General features: G+C 48.1%; 1 protein-coding gene across 3 annotated transcripts in view; it reads left to right on the top strand.

Moving 5' to 3' along the window:
- The first annotated feature begins 14604 nt into the window (after positions 1-14604).
- Positions 14605-24463, top strand: part of LOC143981430 (asialoglycoprotein receptor 1-like) — a 48857-nt gene continuing 38998 nt past the window's right edge. The window contains exon 1 of one of the 3 annotated variants that reach the window (XM_077479261.1): positions 14605-14696. The gene's annotated coding sequence lies outside the window, so the exon portion shown is untranslated. Of the gene's footprint in view, positions 14697-18400; positions 18543-24463 lie in introns of those variants that run through there. The other 2 variants (XM_077479260.1, XM_077479262.1) reach the window with 2 other exon arrangements.

Raw genomic sequence — 24463 nt, 5'->3', positions numbered from 1 at the left:
CATAGATGTTCAATATTGAGTTGGCCCGCCCTTTGCAGCTATAACAGCTTCTACTCTTCTGGGAAGGCCGTCCACAAGGTTTAGGAGGGTGTCTATGGGAATGTTTGACCCCTCTTCCAGAAGAGCATTTGTGAGGTCAGGCACGGATGTTGGACGAGAAGGCCTGGCTCGCAGTCTCCGCTCTAATTCACCCCAAAGGTGTTCTATCGGGTTGAGGTCAGGACTCTGTGCAGGCCAGTCAAGTTCCTTCACCCCAAACTCGCTCATCCATGTCTTTATGGACCCTTGCTTTGTGGTCCAAATCATTTGGTGGAGGGGGGATTATGGTGGGTGGGTGGGGGGGTTCTTTTTCAGGGGTTGGGCTTGGACCCTTAGTTCCAGTGAAGGGAACTCTTAAGGCATATCAAGACATTTTGGACAATTTCATGCTCCCCAACTTTGTGGGAACAGTTTGGGGATGGCCCCTTCCTGTTCCAACATGACTGCACACCAGTGCACAAAGCAAGGCCCATAAAGACATGGACTTAGTTAGCAAGGGTGGTGGAAAATTAACTTCAAGTGCAAAAAAAAAAAAGACATAATAGTAACTAAAACATAAACAGGATCTCACAAAAGTAAGTACACCCCTCACATGTGTGTAAATCTTTTCTTCTCTCTTTTCATGTGACAACACTGAAGAAATGACATTTCTCTACAATGTAAAGTAGTGAGTGTACAGCTTGTATAACAGTGTCAATTTGCTGTCCCCTCAAAATAACTCATCACACAGCCATTAATGTCTAAACCGCTGGCAACAAAAGTCAGTACACCCCTAAGTGAAAATGTCCAAATTGGGCCCAAAGTGTCAATATTTTGTGTGGCCGCCATTATTTCCCAGCACTGCCTTAACCCTCTTGGGCATGGAGGTCACCAGAGCTTCACAGGTTGCCACTGAAGTCCTCTTCCCCTCCTCCATGACGACATCACGGAGCTGGTGGATGTTGGGAGACCTTGCGCTCCTCCACCTTCTGTTTAAAGATGCCCCACAGATGATCAATAGGGTTTAGGTCTGGAGACATGCTTGGTCAGTCCATCACCTTTACCCTCAGCTTCTTTAGCAAGGCAGTGGTGGTCTTGGAGGTGTGTTTGGGGTGGTTATCATGCTGGAATACTGCCCTGCGGCCCAGTCTCTGAAGGGAGGGGATCATGCTCTGCTTCAGTATGTCACAGTACATGTTGGCATTCATGGTTCCCTAAATGATCTGTAGCCCCCCCAGTGCCGGCACCACTCATACAGCCCCAGACCATGACACTCCCACCACCATGCTTGACTGTAGACAACACACACTTGTCTTTGTCCTCCTCACCTGGTTGCCCCCACACACGCTTGTCACCATCTGACACCAAATAAGTTTATCTTGGTCTCATCAGACCACAGGACATGGTTCCAGTAATCCATGTCCTTAGCCTTCTTGTCTTCAGCAAATTGTTTGTGGTCTTTCTTGTGCATCATCTTTAGAAGAGGCTTCCTTCTGGGATGACAGCCATGCAGACCAATTTGATGCTGTGTACAGTGTATGGTCTGAGCACTGACAGAATGACCCCCCACCCACCACTCATACTTCTATTTCCCAAAGACAACCTCTGGATATGACGCTGAGCACGTGACCTCAACTTCTTTGGTGGGCCATGGCGAGGCCTGTTCTGAGTGCAACCTGTCCTGTTATGGTATGGTCTTGGCCACCGTGCTGCAGCTCAGTTTCAGGGTCTTGGCAATCTTCTTATAGCCTAGGCCAGTGATGGAGAACCTTGGCACCCCAGATGTTTTGGAACTACATTTCCCATGATGCTCCTGCACTCTGCAGTGTAGTTGAGCATCGTGGGAAATGTAGTTCCAAAACATCTGGGGTGCCAAGGTTCGCCATCACTGGCCTAGGCCATCTTTATGTAGAGCAACAATTCTTTTTTCAGATTCTCAGAGAGTTCTTTGCCATGAGGTGACATGTTGAACTTCTAGTGACCAGTATGAAAGAGTGAGAGTGATCACACCAAAATGAACACACCTGCTACCCATGTCATTTCTTCAGTGTTGTCACATGAAAAGGTATAATAAAATATTTACAAAAATGTGAGGGGTGTACTCACTTTTGTGAGATACTGTATGTGTATTACAGCCCCCTAGGGGACTGCTGAAAATTACCTGCTCATCTGCACGGCCATGACCAACCCACCTGACACTCTAGGTTCAAACATCCTTGTAGCATTGTGTGGCAATAATCAAACATCTCAGTATAATTAGGTTCTGAAATATTATACTTGAACCAAATAAGGAAAACTTATTTCACAGAGAGAGGTAATCAATCCTCTGAGCCGAGATAACAGAGCCAACTCAGCAAACAAATTCCTCCGAAAGACACAAGATAATGGTTCAGCAACAACAATATTATAAATGTAGCACTAACCCCCAAAGGAGCTGCTGGTTATTTTGGGGCTTACCGTTACCTTCCGTTCTCCTTGTTGCACGTCTAGGGGTGTCCCGTGGTAGATGGCCCAGTAACTTGAGACTGACAACAGATCCACTTGAATGGATTTTATTTGCAAATCTCAGACAATTGAACAGTCTTTCAACTTGGGATCAGAGGGTTGGGAAGGAAAATTCAGGTACTCTTAGTGTCAAAGTCAAATAAAATGTTGAAGAACTTGCTTACTTTGAGTGCATCCAGAGAATAGCCATTCCCAACTGGATGATCACTCAGGTTGGACAGCTCTTCTCTCACAAGGCCTAGCAGCCAACTTGGTGCCTAACTCAGGAACAAGTCTCTGTCACAGACGTTGTTGCAGAACATGTAGGAAAACTAAGCTTGAGAACACTTGTGGGATACCTGGATCTCTCAGCCTGCTTGGCGATATCCACAAGACCGAATTCTCTCAGTTACTTCATCCCTTCCAGGCTCTTGATAAGAAAACAACCCTTACGTGGTGTTCTTCTGAAGAGTCCTCCCCTGGAATGCTTGAAGTACACTGGGTCTCTCCCGAACCGGAGACTGCACCCATCCACCTCAGAATCCTTCCTTTAGTTTCCTTCCCTCGGGCTAGCCAGCACCAAGACATTAAAGTCGGGTGGATCCACACCCCAGGCCATAGCCTTCCTGGGGGCTGGTCAGGAGGACCAGGACCATGAAGTCAGCACATCATTCTGGACCGGAACCCTGAACCACGTGACGTCCGCATCTTAAATACCCTCGCCCAAAAAGCACAGCGAGAGCGCCACTCCCACTGGGCGGGCTCCGAGAGAGAGTAACTTAAGCATCTGACCAGACTATAGTTCCACGCCTGCCAGAAGAGACAGTGCCCCCCTGTGGCCATGCTGAAGATCTCATAGTCCAGTCAGACTGATGCCGAGGCCCAATTTAGACAATTGTACCCAAACCAAACTGCAGTTTAGGCAATTTTAACTTTAGAAAACCGCATAGCGTGTGCTCTACAGGAGCCGCCGCTACATATATATATATATGTGCACTCTCTTTAGATCAGAAGTCACCTCCCAGTGGATGTTTCAGTTAACTACTCATGATGCCACACTGAGAAAGATGTAATCTAGCCAGCTTATGCTATCCTAATGAAAGGAGTGGGTCTACAGAGGGTACTATAAGTAATGGTAAAAGAGTTCCACGTTGCAGATCTGATATTCTTCGCTAGCTAGTTGGAGCTCGTTAACTGTAATCTGTTTGGTTATAATGAAAGCATAAGATTCCTAGTGGTGGAAATCTAAAGTAGTCTGAACACAGTGTTCAAGCAATGCAGTAAAGTGTTCTTGGGATAAAGATGTCTGTGCACGGGGTCTCTGTAATAGTGTTGATGAATAGATAAAGGTCGAGCAATTTTGCCCTCTCACCAACAACCGAAATCGCTCCAATGTCTTCTGGACAAGACTCGAGTAGCAGCACTTGTGCAGTGGATCTTCCGAAGTGAAACTTTTCACACGCACACCCACACTGACAGGCAGGCAATGTGAATGATGTTGGCGACAACGAGTAACAGAGCTAGGCCCCTTAGGCCTCGGATTGGAAGTAAGGCTCCGCATGGTACGACCTCTCTCCCTGTAGCACAGAGAGGTCTGTCTTGCGTCAGGCCAGGAGGAAGAGACTTCTTCACGGGCTTGTCTCTCCGTTAATAGTTACTCCCAGCAATCTTCATTTTACAGCAAGGATCCCTGGGATGTGTAGTCCTAGGGTACATGGGTGCAAAGCAATGATCTGAAGGAGAACTATACGTCCCATAATTCACTTTGTTGGGCACGCAAATATGAGGTCACTGGTTACACTGGTAACCAAAATGACAAGCGATGCCTAAAAACACTGAAAGGTACGGTGCTTTCTGCTGATAGTCCATATCGCTACTTCTGGAACAGACAGGCCCAACCAATGAGCCTCCTACCAATGGTTTACTGACTGTCAGAAAAGGACTTTGGCTGCCCATGCTCGCCATGCTATTGCGCACATGCGCGGCGGATTAGCGATTCAGCGCATGCACGTGCGTGGCCCAATGGTGCGGCGTGCACGTGTGCATAATGGTACACGTGTGCGTGCAGTGGCCCGCGAGTGTGCGCGATTGGGCACGGGTGTGTGCGCCATGCCGCACACACTATGGCATGTCTATTTTAGGCGGCTCTGGCGTCCAAAAGGGTTGTTGGTTTGTTGTCAGCTTCCCATTTGTGTCTGTTACCTGCTGTTTGCCTGATTACCTGTTTTTGACCCGGACCGTCCCTGACTACGCTGCTCTCATTCTCGATTGACACTTGGCTTGCTAAATGGACCTCTCCTGATCTGCCTCACAGACTCTCTGATTGACTACCTGGATTTGACCCTTGGCCTGCTTTACGGACTCTCTGATTGATTACCCGGATTTGACCTTTGGCCTGCCTTATGGACTTCCTTGCTTGATTTCATGGATCTGGCCTTTGGCCTGTTTCACGGACTTGCTATTCTGTTATCTGATTCCCTGTTACCTCCAGGACTGTCTACTATCACGCACAGGATCATCAGCCAGATCCTGATCCCCAGTAAACCCACCACTCAGCTCCTCAGCTTCTTCAGGAACCTACACCTGCTGGTGGCCAATGCATCTGCATGCCACCCGCTCCCTGTATCACCTCCGTGGGGACGGGGTGCGCGTAGTTGCAAGGGCTAAGCGCTCTCGGCATCTCGGCCTCGGTAAGCACTTGTTGTGACAACAACCTTGTCTTCAGACTGAAACTGGTAAAGGTGGGGGAGGAGAGAGAAAAGGAGGACTCTTCTTGGGAGCATAGGCACTAAAGTTTCTTACCCTAGGGCACTTGAGGATTCAGGTCCACTACTTGATGTTTAACCCCAACAGTTACCATCACCATGAACAGATATGAATGCTGCCAGCGGGAGAGGAGAAGAGGGAGGCTGGCAGCGCTGCAAGGGAGGGGGGCACACAGGGGGCTCTGGACAGTGGGAGAGGGATAGGGGCAGATACTGATCCCCCCCCCCCCTGAAGTGCAGCATGGTGGCCAAGCACAAGAGTCTGCAAAAACATCAGTGTAGCCGGCAGGTGCCTGGGCCCCCTTTTGAACTGATGTGGCCCCGGTACAGGAGGGCTGGCCGTACTGCCTTATCAGCAGCCCTGATGGGAAAACCTGTACAGCAGAAAGCCTGACCGGCAGTCTTAGCCAAAAGCAGCAGGAGTCAAAGGGACAGTGTGGGTACCTCTACCCAAAACCCCCCGAGCCAACTAAGGGTGAAGGCAGCTTCTTTAAAGGGACAGTGTCACAGCTTACCCAAATCCCTTGGTCTGGGACACTTTCAAAGTGGATTGATATTTTGCAAGAAAGGGGGATGTAGAGCTTCTTCAAACAGTTGGGATTTTGCCAGTTGCATTAACAGGACTTAGAGCTCCTGCCAGCAGTACTGCAGTACAGCAGTGGCGGTGCGTCCATAATGGGCACAGGAGCACCACCCCCTCTCTCCTGCATTGCATGAATCTATCTATCTATTGTCGCCGCTGCTGCCCCCTATTCAGGTGTCCGGCCCCTTGTTACAGCGGCGGGGGGTGTTTTTGGAAGCGCCTGATTAGAGCTGTGGGCTCTAATCGGCTTCCAAACTGGTAAACAGCGGGCGCAATGCTGTGTTGTGTTAGAGAAGGGAATACATTGCTTCCCTAACACTGACCCGCCTCTCAGCCAATCAGGTGCTCGGGTCTGGTCATCTGATTGGCTGAAGCGACAGGCGCTGTGACTGGACACTAGGGATGAGCCGAACACCCCCCGGTTCGGTTCGCACCAGAACTTTCGAACGGACCCCAAATTCGAACGAACGTTAGAACCCCATTGGAGTCTATGGGACTCGAACGTTCGAAATGAAAAGTGCTAATTTTAACGGCTAATATGCAAGATACTGTCCTAAAAAGGGTTTGGGGACCTGGCTCCTGCCTCAGGGGACATGGGTCAATGCCTAAAATGTTTTTTAAAATGGCCGTTTTGGCGGGAGCACTGATTTTAATGACGATTAAAGTGAAAAAAAAAAGTGAAATATTCCTTTAAATATGGTGCCTGGGGGGTGTCTGTAGTATGCCTGTGAAGTGCCACGTGTTTCCCGTGTTTAGAACAGTCCCTGCACAAAATGACATTAAACGGAAATAACATCATTGAAAACTGCTTGCGGTTTTAATGTTATATCTGGTTTCTGCAATATGGTTGAAAATCATTGAGAAAAATGGCATGGGTAGCCCTCCCTGCCCATTACCAGCCTATTTGGGTCTTGTACGCATATTAAGGGGAACCCTGTACCCATATTAAAAAAAGGAAATGTGTGTGGCCCCCAGGCCCTATATACTCAGAACAGCAGTATACAGGCGGTGCAAACAAGACAGGGACTGTGTAGGTTTGTTGTGTTAAGTTGAATCTGTTTGTAATTTTCAACTGGTACATTTTTAAAGTATAGCTCCAGTCAAAAAAACTATTTTTAAGCTTTTTGGAAAACATAGGGAAGGGTTATCACCCCTGTATAATTTGTTTTGTCGTCCATCTTTTTTCATCTCACTTGCTGTTGTCTCCTTCCGTTTGCAAGTAGGAGATGTTTGTAAGTTGGATGTTTGAAAGTAGGGGCCTGCCCTATATGCTCTGCAGAAATGGCGGAACAAGGTGTTGGTTTTGCCACAACATTGTAAGCCCTCAAAGTGACTCTTGGTGGGCGCTGGAGCGCCCTGCTGTGAACGATTATAACAAGAATTGTAATTACATGCCATTGTTGAACAGTGGTAGAAAAATTGACCTTTGGTGGTTGTGGTGCTGGTGCCACAACACTATAAGTCCTCACCGTTACTCTGGGTGGGCACAGGAAGGGGCCCTCCTGTGAAATATTATATCAAGAATAGTAATTACATGTCCCTGTTAAACAGGGGCAGAAAAATGTGGCCTTAGGCACTGGTGCTGGTGCCACCACACTGCAACCTCTGCCATATACTCTAGTTTTATTGCAGGAATTAGCCCTGCTGCAAAGCATTGCATCAAAAATTGTACTTAAACGCCCCTGTTAAACAGGGGCAGAAAAATTGGGCCTTAGGCACTGGTGCTGGTGCCACGACACTGCAACCTCTCCCATATACTCTTGTTTGATTGCAGGAATTAGCCCTGCTGCAAAGCATTGCATCATAAATTGTACTTAAACGCCCCTGTTAAACAGGAGCAGAAAAATTGGGCTGATGGCATCAACCAGAACCAGAAATGTTCTTCCAACATATCAGCGGAGGAGGAAGAGGATAGACAATCAACATAACAGGACAGTCACTCAGCATCAGCATAGGCAGTCTTGAAGGGATGTGGTATTTCAAAAAAAATTATTCGGTTACATCAGCTTCAGGTGCTTGGTAGCTGTGGGTGATCCAAGACTGATTCATCTTGATGAAGGTCAGTCGATCAACTGATTCAGTGGACAGGCACACCCTGTGATCGGTAACAAAGCCACCAGCAGCACTGAAGGTGCGTTCCGAAAGGACGCCGGATGCAGGACAGGCCAGTAGCTCAATTGCATACTGTGCAAGCCCTGGCCAGTGATCCATCCTCAAGACAAAGTAAGCCAGAGGATTTTCGGTGGGAAAGGTGTCCAAGTCTGACCTTGCCCCTAGGTATTCCTGCACCATGTAAATCAGACGCTGGCGATGGGTGCTGGAACCGATCATACCTTGGGACTGCGGACTAAAAAATTGTCTGAAAGCATCAGTCAGACGGCCACCTTCTCCACCGCTCCTTCTGACCGATGCCTCAGCAAAACGTTGTCCAGGACCAGGAGTTTGTAACCTCCCAGTCTCTGGGAACGCATTGCACAGACCTTTCTGCAAGGCCTCCCGGAGATGTCTCATCCTCTTCTCCCTCTGCGATGGCAAGATAAGGTCGGCAACCTTACCCTTGTACCGTGGATCAAGGAGAGTGGCCAGCCAGTAATGGTCCCTCTCCTTGATCCGAAGAATACGAGGATCCTTCCGCAGGCTTTGCAGGATCAGGGAGGCCATGCAGCGTAGGTTAGCTCTGGGTCACTAAGGACAACATGATCCGCTGCTACCTCCTCCCAGCCACGTACAAGTCCACGTGTTTCTTGGGACTGTAAATCATCCCTACAAGACTGCTGCTGCTGCTGCTGCTGCTGCTGATGCTGATGCTGATGCTGATGCTGAGTGCCAGCCTCCACCTCCATGCTGATACAATCATCCTTCTCCTCCTCATCCTCTTCCTGTGTGATGGGTGGCACAGCAGGAACACTGTCTGGATAAAGGGGGCCTTGAGAGGCAAGGAAGTCCTCCTCTTCCTGCCTCTGTTCTGCCTCAAGTGCCCTGTCCATTATTCTACGCAGCGTATGCTCCAAGAGGTGGACAAGAGGTACAGTGTCACTGATGCATGCACTGTCACTGCTCACCATCCTTGTGGCCTCCTCAAACGGTGACAGGACAGTGCATGCATCCCTGATCATGCCCCACTGGCGTGATGAGAAAAAACCGAGCTCCCCTGACCCTGTCCTGGTGCCGTAGTCGCACAGGTACTCATTGATGGCCCTCTGCTGCGTGTTGAGTTCCATCTGGTGGGCATGTCACATATAAGGCAGTTCTTGGGCAGGTTCAACTCCTTTTGGAGCTCAGCCAGCCGAGCACAGGCATTAAATGATCGGCGGAAATGCACACAGACTTTCCTGGCCTGCTTCAGGACATCTTGTAAGCCGGGGTACCTGCCCAAGAACCGCTGCACCACCAGGTTAAGGACGTGAGCTACACAGGGCACATGGGTCAGTTGTCCCTGTCGGAGGGCGGAGAGGAGGTTGGTGCCATTGTCGCAAACCACCATTCCTGGCTTAAGCTGGCGTGGCGTCAACCACCTCTCGGCCTGCCCCTGCAGAGCTGACAAAACATCCGCCCCAGTGTGGCTCCAGTCCCCCAAACAAACCAGCGCAAGTACGGCATGGCATCGTTTTGCCTGCGTACTTGCGTAGCCCCTGGAACGCCTACGGAGCACCGCTGGTTCTGAGGACAGAGCACTGGAAGAGGCCATGGAGGAAGAAGAAGAGGAGGGGGTGGAGGAGAGAGGTGTGTCACAACCAATAGTAGCATTTTGGAGGCGTGGTGGCGGAACAACCTCCAACACTACTGCACCTTGTCCTGCATCCTTCCCAGCTGCCAGAAGAGTGACCCAATGGGCCGTGAAAGACAGGTAACGTCTCTGTCCATGCCTGCTGGACCATGAGTCAGCGGTAATATGCACCTTACCGCTGACCGCCCTGTCCAGCGAGGCAAGGACATTGCCTTCCACATGCCGGTAGAGAGCCGGAATCGCCTTCCGTGAGAAAAAGTGGCGTTTGGGGACCTGCCACTGAGGAACCGCACATTGTACAAACTCACGGAAGGGGGCCGAGTCTACCAACTGAAAAGGCAGCAGTTGAAGTGCTAGCAATTTAGCCAAGCTAGCATTCAACCGCTGGGCATGTGGATGGCTGGGAGTGAACTTCTTCCGCCGGTCCAGCAGCTGGGGCAGGGACATTTGCCTGCTATAATCGGACGTGGGTGTACCGCTAGCAGAGTTCCCGGAAGCACTTGGCTGTGACACACCTAATTCTACACCTTCATTCCTCTCAGAGCAGGTTTCAGAGGACTGAAGGTCTAGTGGGGTTGGAGATGCCAGCTGATGAGGAGCAAGGAGAGGTCCGCTTTGTTCTTTGGTGTGGGTCTTTGAGGTACGCTTGCCAACGAGCTGAATGGCAGGTCAACATATGTCTGGTCAAGCATGTGGTGCCCAAGCGGCTGATGTTTTGGCCACGTGAGATACGCTTGAGACATATGTTGCAAATAGCAGCGGTGCGATCTGATGCACTCGTCTCAAAAAAGGCCCACACCAAAGAACTTTTAGAATAACGCACAGAGGCAGCGCTCTGCACAGGCGGAGCTCTGCGGTGTGATTCAGTCAGTGTGCTGCCCCTAAGCTGGCCCCCGGAGGGCATCCTGCCTCGTTGGACATGTGCCTCCTCCTCCTCCTCCTCCTCCTCCTCCTCCCTCCTTCCAGGCACCCACGTGGAGTCAGTGCCCTCATCATCCCCTCCCTCTTCATCGCTGTAGCAAACCTGGCAGTATGCTGCAGCTTGTGGAACATGACTGCCAGATTGCTGTCCTTCTTGAGCATCCCCTCTCTCTGCGCTCACGCTACTGCCTTCCTCTAGCTGAGTGTCATCATCAGAGCCCACAAAACACTGGGCATCCTCCTGGAGCATGTACCCAACACTGTGCTCAAAGAGTTCAGGGGACTCCTCAGGAGGACGTGGTGGGTCTAGGGAAGGAGTCACTGATGATGACATTGAGACGAGGGAAGACGATGCGTTGGCAGCTGCTTTGCTACTACCCTGAGACTGGGTGAGAGAGGATGAGGAGGATGAAGAGGGCTTGGTCATCCACTCTACCAAGTCGTTGGCATGTTGCGGTTCAACATGTCCAGCTGCCGAAAAGAAGGAAAAGCATGTCCCATGGCCACGTGCTGATGACAATGCACCGCGTCCACGACCAGCACTGTTGTCTCTAGACACAGAGCCTGCTTGCCCTCTTTTATCGGCTCACGCCTGTCTGCCTCTCCTTGCTGGCCTTCCAGACATGGTAATGGCCTGAAGGGAGTTGGGTAAAACAGCAGTTGGGTAGTGTATATTGTGCTGGAGGCACACAACACCCACTAACTCCTGCAGATGCCTTTATTATAGAACACCAGAGATAAAGGGGTATATACAGATATATACTTTGCTGTGCTGGAGGCACACACAACTTCCAATAACTCCTGCAGATGGCAAGTGGGCTCAAATAGAGAACAGCTATGTAGGTGGATATAGCGGTGTGTACTGGGTACAGAGCACGCAGACAGCACGCACTACTGACTGCAAGCTCTATTATAAAAGATAGATCACTAGCTATATAGGTGAGGTGAATATAGCGGTGTATACTGCGGTCAGGGCACACAGACAATAACCACTACACAACAGCAAGATAGAAAATCGGCCAAAAACGATCGGTGTGTACTGTGTTGAAGGTACACAGAACACCCACTGCTTCAGACGCCAACACACTACACGAGGCCGCCGCGATGGCGGCCTTCTATAGTGTGGGGCGTGCACTACACAGTCTGAGCTATGATTGGCCACAGGCATCCGGCCTGTGGCCAATCATGGCTCTCCTCGCTGCTGGCGCTGCGATTGGCCAAGCATGCGGGGTCACAGTGCATGCTTGGCCAATCATGAGCCAGCAATGCACTGCGCCATCGCAGTGCATTGTGGGCCGTGAGCGCCACACGAATTTGACGCGAACGGACCAAAATGTTCGGATTTCGCCAAAACGGACGAACAGCCAATGTTCGAGTCGAACGTACGTTCGACTCGAACACGAAGCTCATCCCTACTGGACACCTATCAGGCTTCCAATCATAGCAGAGATGACAGAAAGAGGACGGGAGAAGACACGGAGGACTCGGGGTGTGGAGGACAGCACCGAGACAAGTAAGTGCCGGGTGGGGGGCACACTGGCAGAATTTGATAGGGAACAGTAGCGGCAATTGATGGGGCACACTGGTAGCCTTTGATGGGGCACACTGGCGGCAATGGATGGGGCACACTGGCAGAAATTGATGGGCACACTGGTGGTAATGGATGGGGCACACTGGCAGCAATTTATGGAGCACACTGGCGGCAATTGATGGGGCACACTGGCAGCAATTAGATGGGGCACACTGGCAGCACTTGATAGGGCACACTGGCAGCAATTGATGGACACACTGGCAGCAATTGATTGGGCAAAGTGGTGGCAATTGACGGGCACAGTGGCGGCAATTGATGGGCACAGTGATGGCAATTGATTGGGCACACTGGCGGCAATTGATGGGGCACACTGGCAGAAATTGATGGGCACAGTGGCAGCAACTGATTGGGAATAGTTGTGGCAATTGATGGGCACAGTGGTGGCAATTGATGGGCACAGCGGCGGAAATTTATGGGCACAGTAGCTGTGTTTGATGGCACAGTGGCGGCAATTTATGGGTACAGTGGTTGTGTTTGATGGGCACAGTAGCTGCACTTGATGGGCACAGTGGCTGCACTTGATGGGGGTTTTTTCAGTTTGTTTGCGCCCCCCCAAAAAATTTGGAGCATCAGCCGGCACTGGAGTACAATCTGGGATTCATTTTTTTTTTCCTGCAAGCAGTATATAGAGGAGTTGCCCCTCCATCTATTGAATTCAGTTTTGGGTATCTCATAACCCCTTTTTCCTATCCAAGTTGTTATTCACATAATCTGTGCAGGAGTAGGGGGACCCAAAATCCAGCGGCCCTTTAGCTATACACGTCATTTGGAAAAATGACAATCCCCATTGAAAGTATGAGAATCAAACCTAGAGATGAATCTTGGAATAAATGGAATAATGCAATAAATCCGGGAAAATTTGATGTGTCCTTTATAGAGACTCCTTACAAAGTAACTCACGCTGGTATCTGATGCCTTCTACACTATTTTCCTGACGCCTCACCAGTTTAGGAACTGTGGAAAACAGGGAACAATCTTCTATATCTGATGAATGTGCCCAAAATCTATCACTCCAGGACAGGCATGTACTGGCCATCGGGACTACTAGGAGTTTCCCGGTGGGCCAATGGCTCAGTGGGCCACTCTGATGTAAGGGGGTGCTGATGGGACACTCTAATGTAAGGGGGTGCTGATGGGCCACTCTGATGTAAGGGGGTGCTGATGGGACACTCTGATGTAAGGGGGTGCTGATGGGACACTCTGATTTAAGGGGTATGGTGATGAGACACTCTGATGTAAGGGGGCGCTGATGGGACACTCTGATGTAAGGGGTTGCTGATGGGACACTCTGATGTAAGGGGTATGGTGATGGGACACTCTGATGTAAGGGGGCGCTGATGGGACACTCTGATGTAAGGGGGTGCTGATGGGACACTCTGATGTAAGGGGGTGCTGATGGGACACTCTGATATAAGTGGGCTGCTGATGGGCCACTCTGATGTAAGGGGGCGCTGATGGGACACTCTGATGTAAGGGGGCGCTGATGGGACACTCTGATTTAAGGGGGTGCTGATGGGACACTCTGATTTAAGGGGGTGCTGATGGGACACTCTGATCTAAGGGGGTGCTGATGGGACACTCTGATTTAAGGGGGTGCTGATGGGACACTCTGATTTAAGGGGGTGCTGATGGGACACTCTGATGTAAGGGGGCTGGTGATGGGACACTCTGATGTAAGGGGGCTGATGATGGGACACTCTGATGTAAGGGGGCTGGTAATGGGACACTCTGATGTAAGGGGGTACTGATGAGACACTCTGATTTAAGGGGGTGCTGATGGGACACTCTGATGTAAGGGGGCTGCTGATGGGACACTCTGATGTAAGGGGGCTGCTGATGGGACACTCTGATGTAAGGGGGCTGCTGATGGGACACTCTGATATAAGGGGGCTGGTGATGGGACACTCCGATGTAAGGGGGCTGGTGATGGGAAACTCTGATGTAAGGGGGCTGCTGATAGGATACTCTGATGTAAGGGGGCTGGTGATGGGACACTCTGATGTAAGGGGGCTGCTGAAAGGACACTCTGATGTAAGGGGCTGGTGATGGGACACTGATGTAAGGGGGTGCAGATGGGACACTCTGATATAAGGGGGTGCTGATGGGACACTCTGATGTAAGGGGGCTGGTGATGGGACACTCTGATGTAAGGGGGCTGGTGATGGGACACTCTGATGTAAGGGGGCTGGTGATGGGACACTCTGATGTAAGGGGGTGCAGATGGGACACTCTGATGTAAGGGGGCTGGTGATGGGACACTCTGATGTAAGGGGGCTGGTGATGGGACACTCAAAATGTAAGTGGGCCGGTCTGGATGAAGTCCAGGGCCAAATTTCTGTCCGAGTCCAGCCCTGCTCCAGGATCAAAATATTTGGTAATATAATCTGTGACTAATATGAATATCTCCAAACTTGCTGGATCAGCCTTATTCTAAATCTATCCCAAACATTATCTTTTTTTTTTCACCACAAATATCTGTCACATGACCTCGGAAATCCTCCAGGATAAACACTTACACAACTAAAAACACAATGTCCTGAATAATACTCTGTGAAAGATTGGCAGACATAGTACAGGATAAGCAAAAGGACATTCGAGAACCTGAAGGCAAGTGACATGCACTGATTTGGGGATTGATGGTGGGGGGGGGTCTCTGGCTGGGATAAAGATGTTTCTTCTATCTTCTATATCTGTCTATCTCACATTTCATCTTTCGCTACCTTCCAATATTCTTGAGGGACAGTAAGTTTATGTACACTCCACTAACTGCGAGCTGAAAACTATACTGTAGTTTATATATTGTATGAGTTCACCACCAAGATAAGTCTTCTTCTCAGTTTTGTGTGACGCATCCTTTAGTTGTCCTCACGGTAAGAGATGTAGCACCCTCCTAGTGTCCGGAGAAGTCTGGAAGGTGTGTACATGTCCTGGGGACTTGGACATCCTTTAGTTGTCCTCCCAGTAAGAGATGTAGCACCCTCCTAGTGTAGCACCCTCCTAGTGTCTGGAGAAGTCTGGAAGGTGTGTACATGTCCTGGGGACTTGGACGTCCTTTAGTTGACCTCACAGTAAGAGATGTAGCACCCTCCTAGTGTAGGATGCTGGGCAAGTGTCGTTTTTGTCTCCTTCTGCAGCCAAGGGAGCAGTGATTGTTTGTTCGGGGGTTTCGCAGGCTGGGAGTTTTCTTGCTTGCCCCTGTCTCTGGAAGAAGGTTCCAGAACATAGGGCGAGAGATAGAAAAAAAACGAAAAAACAAGACTTTTTATAGTCGATCCCTGGAGAGGCATGTCCAGAAGAGGACTGGAGAGGTGTTTGTTTGTCTGAAGCCCTGGGGAGAGGGTTCTTTCCCCAGCATAGAGGGTCCCAAAGCCTCTAAGGCTGCTTCCCTAGGAGGAAGCTTGTGGATTGAGCTGCTGTTTTTTGAGGTCTCAGCTGTGGCAAAGCTGGGGACCTGGAGCTGGCTGAAGCACTTCACCACAAGGGACGGGGTCTGGAGAAAGATTGTCTCCCTCACCGGACCGTGTCCGGAGAAGGCTGGAAGGTGTGTACCTGTGCTTGGGGACTGAGTAATGACCCTTGATTAATTCCTGGTGACTGTGTGCTTTTTGGATTTAAGTCTTAGAGGTAGTTTGAACTGAGATGGCTCTCATAGGGTCTCAGATCACTGGCCATTCCCTGTCCTCAGCAGAGTCCTGGAGTGGGATCCTAGAGAGAAGTGTGTCCTCCTGTTACTGTGCAAGTGCTTTGTAGTATCCATGCCCTAACCTCTCTCCTGTTTAAAGTTCTTCATGCAATGAATACCAAAAAGACATTACCTAGACCAGTGATGGTGAACCTTGGCACCCCAGATGTTTTGGAACTACATTTCTCATGATGCTCATGCACTCTGCAGTGTAGCTGAGCATCATGGGAAATGTAGTTACAAAACATCTGGGGTTCCAAGGTTTGCCATCACTGCCCTAGACTAAGTTATTGGATTTGGTGTGTATGGACTGGTGCTTGTGGGGATTGACACCCTTTGTGCTATTTAGGATGAACAAGTTATCACCAGCAGCCCCCATGGGGGTAGTGCCACACAAAGATAACACTCAACACCAATAATGCAAATGTTTATAACCTTTTCTTTATTAAAACAATAAAATATTGACACATAAATGCTTTGGTCAAGTTCTCTCAAATGGTCAAGTTTCTGCTTAGTTCCAGGTTAATGTTAGGGGTCAGGAAGGGGTAGAGGATTCAATTTACAAATTAAGGTTAACAGTTAAGTCTAGGAGTAAAGTTGAGGTTAAAAGTTAGGTCATAGAGGTCAGGTTGAGGTTAACTGCAAGGTCTAGGCTTGAGTTCAAAGTTAATGGCTAGGTCTAGGAGTCATAGCTAGGTATATGGTTCAGGTTGAAGTTAATGGATAGGTCTGGGGTCAAGTTGAGGTTGAGGGTGAGATTTAAGGTTCAGGTTGAGGTTAATGGTTAGGTCTTGTGTTCAGGTTGAGGTTAATGGTTAGGTCTTGTGTTCAGGTTGAGGTTAATGGTTAGGTCTTGTGTTCAGGTTGAGGATAATGGTTAGGTGTAATGTTCAGGCTGAGGTTAATGGTTAATTCTAAGAGTAAGGATAAAGTTAATAGTAAGATCTATGGATTATATCAAAGTTGATGGTTAGGTATAGTGTTTGGGTTGAGGTTAATGGATAGGTCTTGTGTTCAGGTTGAGGTTAAGGTTTAGGTTTAATGTTCAAGGTTAAGATTTAGGATGAAGTTAATAGTAAGATCTATGGATTATATCAAAGTTGATGGTTAGATATAGTGTTCGGGTTGAGGTTAATGGTTGGTTTTAGAGTTCAGGCTGAGGTAATGGCTGGGTCTAGTGTTCAGGTTGAGGTTTAGGTTTAAGATTCAAGTTGAGGTAATTGCTAGGTCTAGTGTTCAGTTTGAGAGTTATGTCTAGGGTTCAAGCTGAGATCAATGGTTAGGTATAGTGTTCAGGTTAAAATTAATGATTAGGTTTAGGGTTCAGGCTGAGGTAAGGGCTAGGTCTAGTGTTCAAGTTGAGGGTTGATTTTAGGGTTCAAGTCGAAAGGTTAATGTCTAGGTTTAGGGTTCAGGCTCACGTTATTGGCTGGGTTTCAGATGGAGGTTTGTCATTAGGTTTAGGGGTCGGGTTTAGGTTAGTTGTTAGGTCTAATGGTCAGGATGCAGGTAAGGGCTACGTTGAGAGGTCAGGTTGAGGTTTAGGTTTAAGATTTAAGTTGAGGTAATGGCTAGGTCTAGTGTTCAGTTTGAGAGTTATGTCTAGGGTTTAGGCTGAGATCAATGGTTAGGTATAGTGTTCAAGTTAAGATTAATGATTAGGTTTAGGATTCAGGCTGAGGTAAGGGCTAGGTCTAGTGTTCAAGTTGAGGGTTGATTTTAGGGTTCAAGTCAAAATGTCTAGGTTTAGGGTTCAGGCTTATGTTATTGGCTGGGTTTCAGATGGAGGTTTGTCATTAGGTTTAGGGGTTGGGTTTAGGTTAGTTGTTAGGGCTAGTGGTCAGGATGCAGGTAAGGGCTACGTTGAGAGGTCAGGTTGAGGTGAAGAGTTTGATTTTGAGGCTAGGTTATAGGGATAGGTCTACAGGCCAGATTGAATTTAGGAATTAGGTTTAGGGGTCAGATTGATGTCACAGTATTAGAGAGGAGCAGAGGTGAGTGGTGCAAGGGGGGTGCAGAATTGAGTGGTGTAAGAAGGGTGCAAAGCTGAGAGGTGTGTGGGTGGTCCAAGAGGGTGCAGAGGTGATTGGTACAAGAGGAGCACAAAGCTGAAAGGTGCAGAGGTGAGTGCTGCAAGAAGGGTGTAGAATTTCGCCCTGTAAGAGAATGCAAAGCTTAGAGGTACAGAGCCGAGGGGTTCAAGAGGGGTGATGGGGCAAAGAAATGAGCAGTGGAAAACAGGTGCAGAGGTAGCCAATGGCTTTTTGGAGGGATTTTTGCTGGGCTAAAGTGCAGAGGTCAGGTGTATACAATATGTATTTATATGCTGATAGTAATTATACACTCCTGAACCCTGATCTATATACTGTATACACCTGATCTCTGCACTTTATATACTAATAGTCATTTTATACTATTGGTCAGAGTGTTCATTGTCTCAGTAGTTGCCGTCTATTCTATGCGGAACTCTTCAAATAAAGCAACTACTGGCTTACATTACTCATAATATACATTTTATAGCTATAAATGAAACTTCCCCCACCCTGATCCTCACACCGGGGGGGGGGGGGGGGGGGTTCGTGATGGGAAGTTGCGGCTTTCATACTAGTGAGAGTGATGATGAAATATCTCTGGATGGGGAAGGAAGGAGGAGGGAGGGTGATGGCTCACTTCTCGAGACAAGCCGGGACAGACACCAGGAATCAGAGGACACCAACAACGTACTATAATATCTCCAACTCAGAGGACTCCACACCACTGCAGGACACAAGGTGAGGGAGACAATCTGTCACACACTTTACAATCTGACTGTACAATTTCAGTGCAATCTCTTTTGAATTAACTATATATTATAAGACATCAACAGATTCAAGAAAAATTATTTAATAGCCATTCTCATCCCGGTTCCATGGAAGCCCAGGGTTCCTCCAGAGGTTGCTGGAAGTTGTGGTTAATATAGACCCCCCCCCCCCCATGTGAGGGTGCTTGCTTAGTTCCAGAACTTTTTATTTGTCTGTAAGTGTAGAATGCTGGCCACTCTTCCCACTGACCACCAATTTAAGGAACGTTCTTCTCACTGATCAACAATGTAAGGGGCAGTCTTCTCACTGATCACCAATGTAAGGAACATTCTTCTCACTGATCACCAATGTAAGGAACATTCTTCTCACTGACCACCAATGTAAGGAACATTCTTCTCACTGATCACCAATGTAAGGAACATTCTTCTCACTGATCACCAATGTAAGGGGCAGTCTTCTCACTGATCACCAATGTAAGGAACATTCTTCTCACTGATCACCAATGTAAGGAACATTCTTCTCACTGATCACCAATGTAAGGAACATTCTTCTCACTGATCACCAATGTAAGGAACATTCTTCTCACTGATCACCAATGTAAGGGGCAGTCTTCTCACTGATCACCAATGTAAGGAACATTCTTCTCACTGATCACCAATGTAAGGAACATTCTTCTCACTGATCACCAATGTAAGGGGCAGTCTTCTCACTGATCACCAATGTAAGGAACATTCTTCTCACTGATCACCAATGTAAGGAACATTCTTCTCACTGATCACCAATGTAAGGAACATTCTTCTCACTGATCACCAATGTAAGGAACATTCTTCTCACTGATCACCAATGTAAGGAACATTCTTCTCACTGATCACCAATGTAAGGGACATTCTTCTCACTGATCACCAATGTAAGGAACATTCTTCTCACTGATCACCAATGTAAGGGGCATTCTTCTCACTGATCACCAATGTAAGGAACATTCTTCTCACTGATCACCAATGTAAGGGGCATTCTTCTCACTGATCACCAATGTAAGGGGCATTCTTCTCACTGATCACCAATGTAAGGGGCATTCTTCTCACTGATCACCAATGTAAGGAACATTCTTCTCACTGATCACCAATGTAAGGAACATTCTTCTCACTGATCACCAATGTAAGGGGCATTCTTCTCACTGATCACCAATGTAAGGAACATTCTTCTCACTGATCACCAATGTAAGGGGCATTCTTCTCACTGATCACCAATGTAAGGAACATTCTTCCCACTGATCACCAATGTAAGGAACATTCTTCCCACTGATCACCAATGTAAGGAACATTCTTCCCACTGATCACCAATGTAAGGAACATTCTTCTACTGACCACCAATGTAAGGAACATTCTTCTCACTGATCACCAATGTAAGGAACATTCTTCTCACTGATCACCAATGTAAGGAACATTCTTCTCACTGATCACCAATGTAAGGAACATTCTTCTCACTGATCACCAATGTAAGGAACATTCTTCTCACCGATCACCAATGTAAGGAACATTCTTCTCACTGATCACCAATGTAAGGAACATTCTCCTCACTGATCACCAATGTAAGGAACATTCTTCTCACTGATCACCAATGTAAGGAACATTCTTCTCACTGATCACCAATGTAAGGAACATTCTTCTCACTGATCACCAATGTAAGGGGCATTCTTCTCACTGATCACCAATGTAAGGAACATTCTTCTCACTGATCACCAATGTAAGGAACATTCTTCTCACTGATCACCAATGTAAGGAACATTCTTCTCACTGATCACCAATGTAAGGGACATTCTTCCCACTGATCACCAATGTAAGGAACATTCTTCCCACTGATCACCAATGTAAGGAACATTCTTCTCACTGATCACCAATGTAAGGAGCATTCTTCTCACTGATCACCAATGTAAGGAACATTCTTCTCACTGATCACCAATGTAAGGAACATTCTTCTCACTGATCACCAATGTAAGGAACATTCTTCTCACTGATCACCAATGTAAGGAACATTCTTCTCACTGATCACCAATGTAAGGAACATTCTTCTCACTGATCACCAATGTAAGGAGCATTCTTCCCACTGATCACCAATGTAAGGAGCATTATTCCCACTGATCACCAATGTAAGGAACATTCTTCTTACTAATCACCAATGTAAGGAACATTCTTCCCACTGATCACTAGGGATGAGCCGAACACCCCCCGGTTCGGTTCGCACCAGAACCTTCGAATAGACCAAAACTTCGTACAAACTTTAGAACCCCATTAAAGTCTATGGAACTCGAATGTTTGAAATGAAAAGTGCTAATTTTAAAGGCTAATATGCAAGTTATTGTCCTAAAAAGGGTTTGTGGACCTGGCTCCTGCCCCAGGGGACATGTATCAATGCAAAAAAAAAGTTTTAAAATCGGACGTTTTTTCGGGAGCACTGATTTTAATGATGCTTAAAGTGAAAAAAAAAGTGAAATATCCCTTTAAATATCGTGCCTGGGGGTGTCTATAGTATGCCTGTGAAGTGCCACGTGTTTCCCGTGTTTAGAACAGTCCCTGCACAAAATGACATTTAACGGAAAAAAAGTCATTTAAAACTGCGTGTGGTTTTAATGTAATGTCTAGCTCTGGCAATACAGATGAAAATCATTGAGAAAAATGGCATGGGTACCCCCCTGCCCATTACCAGCCCCTTTGGGTCTTGTACCGATATTAAGGGGAACCCCGTACCCAAATTAAAAAAAGGTAAGGCGTGGGGCCCCCAGGCCCTATATACTCAGAACAGCAGTATACAGGCGGTGCAAACAAGACAGGGACTGTGTAGGTTTGTTGTGTTAAGTAGAATTTGTTTGTAATTTTGAAGCGGTACATTTTTAAAGTGTAGCAGTCAAAAAATCTATATTTAAGCTTTTGGAAAACATTACCCCTGTATATTTTTTTTGCCGTCCGTCTATTTTCATCTCCCTTCCTGTTGTCTCCTTCCGTTTGCAAGTAGGGGACGTTTGTAAGTTGGATGTTTGAAAGTAGGGGCCTGTCCTATATGTCCTGCAGAAATGGGGGCCTAAGGTGTTGGTGTTGCCACAACACTGTAAGCCCTCAAAGTGACTCTTGGTGGGCACTGGAACACCCTGCTGTGAACTATTATATCAATAATTGTAATTACATGCCATTGTTGAACAGTGGTAGAAAAATTGGGCCTTTGGTGGTTGTGGTTGTGTTGCTGGTGCCACAACACTGTAAGTCCACACAGTTACTCTCGGTGAGCGCAGGAACGGGCCCTGCTGTGAAATATTATATCAAGAATTGTAATTACATGCACCTGTTAAACAGGGGCTGAAAAATTGGGCCCTAGGCACTGGTGCCACAACACTGCAACACCTCACAGAAACTCTAGTTGGAGAGCAGGAATGAGCCCTGCTGCAAATTATTGCATCAAAAATTGTAATTACACGCCCCTGTTAAACAGCGGCTGAAAAATTGGGCCTTAGGCACTGGTGCTGGTGCCACGACACTGCAACCACTCACAAATATTGTAGCTGAGCGCAGCAATGAACCCTCCTGCAAAATATTGAACAGTGGTAGAAAAATTGGGCTTTTGGTGGTTGTGGTGGTGGTGGTGCTGGTGCCACAACACTGTAAGTCCACACAGTTACTCTCGGTGGGCGCAGGAACGGGCCCTGCTGTGAAATATTATATCAAAAATTGTAATTACACACCCCTGTTAAACAGGGGCTGAAAATTGGGCCTTAGGCAGTGGTGCTTGTGCCACAACACTGCAACCTCTCCCAGATACTCTAGTTGGAGTGCAGTAATGAGCCCTGCTGCAAAGCATTGCATCAAAAATTGTAATTACATGCCCCTGTTAAACAAGGGCTGAAAAATTGGGCCTTAGGCAGTGGTGCTTGTGCCACAACACTGCAACCTCTCCCAGATACTCTAGTTGGAGTGCAGGAATGAGCCCTGCTGCAAAGCATTGCATCAAAATTGTAATTACACGCCCCTGTTAAACAGGGGCTGAAAAATTGGGCCTTAGCCACTGGTAGCGGCACGCAGAACCAAAAATGTTCTTCCAAGCTATCAGCAGGATCATTGAGGAGTAGGGATGAGCTTCGACTCGAACATTGGCTGTTCGTCCGTTCGGCGAAATCAGAACATTTTGGTCCGTTCGCGTCAAATTCGCGTGGCGCTCACGGCCCACAATGCACTGCGATGGCGCAGTGCATTGCTGGCTCATGATTGGCCAAGGATGCACTGTGACCCCGCATGCTTGGCCAATCGCAGCGCCAGCAGCGAGGAGAGCCATGATTGGCCACAGGCAGGATGCCTGTGGCCAATCATAGCTCAGGCTGTGTAGTGCACGCCCCTCACTATATAAGGCCGCCATCGCGGCGGCCTCGTGTAGTGTGTTGGCGTCTGAAGCAGTGGGTGTTCTGTGTACCTTCAACACAGTACACATCGATCGTTTTCGGCCGATTTTCTATCTTGCTGTTGTGTAGTGGTTATTGTCTGCGTGCCCTGACCGCAGTATACACCGCTATATTCACCTCACCTATATAGCTAGTGATCTATCTTTAATAATAGAGCTTGCAGTCAGTAGTGTTAGGAGATAGTGCGTGCTGTCTGCGTGCTCTGTACCCAGTACATACCGCTATATCCACCTACATAGCTGTTCTCTATTTGAGCCCACTTGCCATCTGCAGGAGTTATTGGAAGTTGTGTGTGCCTCCAGCACAGCACAGTATACATCTGTATATACCCCTTTATCTCTGGTGTTCTCTGGTTATTGTCTGCGTGCCCTGACCGCAGTATATGCCGCTATATTCACCTCACCTATATAGCTAGTGATCTATCTTTAATAATAGAGCTTGCAGTCAGTAGTGTTAGGAGATAGTGCATGCTGTCTGCGTGCTCTGTACCCAGTACATACCGCTATATCCACCTACATAGCTGTTCTCTATTTGAGCCCACTTGCCATCTGCAGGAGTTATTGGAAGTTGTGTGTGCCTCCAGCACAGCACAGTATACATCTGTATATACCTCTTTATCTCTGGTGTTCTATAATAAAGGCATCTGCAGGAGTTAGTGGGTGTTGTGTGCCTCCAGCACAATATAAACTACCCAACTGCTGTTTTACCCAACTCCCTTCAGGCCATTACCATGTCTGGAAGGCCAGCAAGGAGAGGCAGACAGGCGCGAGCCGATAAAAGAGGGCAAGCAGGCTCTGTGTCTAGAGACAACAGTGCTGGTCATGGACGCGGTGCATTGTCATCAGCACGTGGCCATGGGACATGCTTGTCCTTCTTTTCAGCAGCTGGACATGTTGAACTGCAACATGCCAACGACTTGGTAGAGTGGATGACCAAGCCCTCTTCATCCTCCTCATCCTCTCTCACCCAGTCTCAGGGTAGTAGCAAAGCAGCTGCCAACGCATCGTCTTCCCTCCTCTCAATGTCATCATCAGTGACTCCTTCCCTAGACCCACCACGTCCTCCTGAGGAGTCTCCTGAACTCTTTGAGCACAGTGTTGGGTACATGCTCCAGGAGGATGCCCAGTGTTTTGTGGGCTCTGATGATGATACTCAGCTAGAGGAAGGCAGTAGCGTGAGCGCAGAGAGAGGGGATGCTCAAGAAGGACAGCAATCTGGCAGTCATGTTCCACAAGCTGCAGCATACTACCAGGTTTGCTACAGCGATGAAGAGGGAGGGGATGATGAGGGCACTGACTCCACGTAGGTGCCTGGAAGGAGGGAGGAGGAGGAGGAGGAGGCACATGTCCACCGAGGCAGGATGCCCTCCGGGGGCCAGCTTAGGGGCAGCACACCGACTGAATCACACCGCAGAGCTCCGCCTGTGCAGAGCGCTGCCTCTGCGCGTTAT

Source organism: Lithobates pipiens, unplaced genomic scaffold (assembly GCF_037356315.1).
Source record: "Lithobates pipiens isolate NorthernLeopardFrog02 unplaced genomic scaffold, aLitPip1_a1.2 Scaffold_157, whole genome shotgun sequence".
Taxonomy (NCBI): Eukaryota; Metazoa; Chordata; class Amphibia; order Anura; family Ranidae; genus Lithobates; species Lithobates pipiens.
The sequence above is the reverse complement of the archived record's forward strand: the minus strand, read 5'-3'. Positions and strand labels throughout refer to the sequence as shown.